Here is a 2,259-nt window from a genome sequence, read left to right on the forward strand (position 1 = left end):
ATTTCCAATATTAAACATTTTAGTTTGATGGTAATAAAATGATGCTTTCCCAACAGTTTCACAGATTATTCTGCCCTACTATTTATCTTTCCTGCTTGAAACAGTTGATATTTTAGTGGAGAAAACTGAAAACTATTTTAAAAATATTTTTCTTATCTTTTCCCGCCATCAAAATCTAATCTCAATTTATCCACATGTTGAAATAAAGGTTCACAAATAAATTTACCATTTTCATGTGGTAAATCTGCATATCTGACACAGTCAAAATTTTGATTATTCCCTTTCCTCTCCCTCAGTTTGGGCAATAGAAAAAGCAGAATGAATTTCCTATTCACTTTTAATCATGGTTACCTACTTTTGTACTCAAGTATTTCATGTTCTAGGACAGTTCCACAAGGTTTCTGCTGAAGACATCTCCGAGGCTCATTCATTCGATTTTAGCATTTCTCCAGAAGTACTGGTATAAATTCATTAGATTAATTTAATAAATTTTCTTTTTTTGGAGGCACTTATTTGATCTTAGTGTGTTAAGGAGATGGAGTCCMATGGAGATGCACCTGCTTTCCTCAGGGCAGGATGGTGCCAGCGTTGAAGTTATGCACTTAATCAAAGACAAGTCTGGGCAAAATCATAGGATTTYCCCCCCAGATTTCTTTAAATAAGCAAACAGGGATTCCTGACTTTCTAGAGTGTTTTGTCATGGTGATGACAGTGACCTTACTGACCTCGAGAGGAAACAGTATCAGGCCATCAGCACTTTGGGGCTGTCCATAATTTGAAAGATCAGGGTAACCTTGTTAATTCAATTTGATAGCTGGCACCTGGCTCTAAACACCCTCAGCTATTTGTCACAGTCCCTAGGTTTAGTCTAAACTGATCATCCAAGGTCTAGTACATGTTAACTGTTTTCAGAAAGTTGAAATGTGTGTGAGGGCTTTTGTCACCCAAAGTTATCCAGTGCTGTCTCTGGGATCCTCCAGCTGCTCCTCCAGGTGATCCAGTTCTCCTAAAKGTTTCACATCATTCCTGTCAAAATTCTGTGGCTGTCTTAGACACCTAAAACATCTCAAATGGCTCTAAACATTTACACATGGACAACTACATTAGTTCCTACCATAGAAAGTGTTGAATTGTCCCTTGGAAGAAAAGGTCTGGTTCTGCTGGTCTTAAATTGAGTTTGGATGGACAACACTAAGCCCCCAGTAATACCATTCCTTCCTGACTTTCTGAACAAAGTGATGTCAGAGAAACAAGGAAAAGAATGGAATAAGGGTCTTGTTGAAGAAGGAGTTGGAATGTGACYGGGAAAAGCCCCTTGACTCAAAAAGGCTTGAGCTCCAGCTATGCCTCCCATGTTTTCTGTGTGAGAACCTGTGGTAGGTGGTAAAGTAATATTTCARAAGTACATTAGCAAGGTTATTATCACTCAGCTGCTGTGGACTAACCCAATCTGTCTTATATCTCATTTTGTTTTTATTTTGTTTCCAGTGAGTGGATTCTGTTAGACCTCTGCACCTCAGCTGGATTTATAAAGACAAGAAAGCTGCAGAAACAAGCTGTTGAAGAAAAGAAAGCATCATAAAATCAAGGCAACACAAAAGGTGACTCCAATTGCCTGCATTGAACAGACACCCAGGGATGGCAGAGTGCTGTGGGACCAGGGGCTGAGAAAATAGAGGACAGAAGCCTGKGCTGTCATTTAAACTGAAGTTCACAGAAGGATCAGGGCTCTCACTGAAACTATCAAGGTTTGTTTTCACTTTAGTCTGCCAYGCTCTTTTCACAAGAGACACCATGGCTGCTGCTTGAATGGTCAGGACAGATTCCCAACAGGTTCTGACCTCATTCCAGTGCAGCTTTATTTACATTCCCATGTACAGAACGGTTCATTTGTCCCATGACCCAAGGATTCCTCTTTTGCCAGATTTCCATATTGTTTTCCCAGTGGTGAGTAGATCAGGCATTTCCAYGGAGCAGAGGAAGCCCTTCTTTCACTCTATCCAGCATGGGAGCAAAGTCAGGATGCTGGAACCGCGTGTCCCACAACCGATGCACTGACCCTAACTCTGCTGCCGGAGAAGAAAGTGCTTCAAATTTCATGTGCCACCTCAGCCAAGTCCAGAAGTGCTTATAAAAAACAGTGTTAGTGTATCATTCAGAACAATCAAATACTACGTGCACAAAAAAGCAGTTTAGAGCAACATAAATTTTTAAAAAGTGACAATTTCATCACACAATTACTGTACACTGCTGTTCTTA

This window comes from Malurus melanocephalus, unplaced genomic scaffold (genome assembly GCF_030028575.1).
Source record: "Malurus melanocephalus ecotype Western Australia unplaced genomic scaffold, MMel_1.1 scaffold_388, whole genome shotgun sequence".
NCBI classification, from domain to species: domain Eukaryota; kingdom Metazoa; phylum Chordata; class Aves; order Passeriformes; family Maluridae; genus Malurus; species Malurus melanocephalus.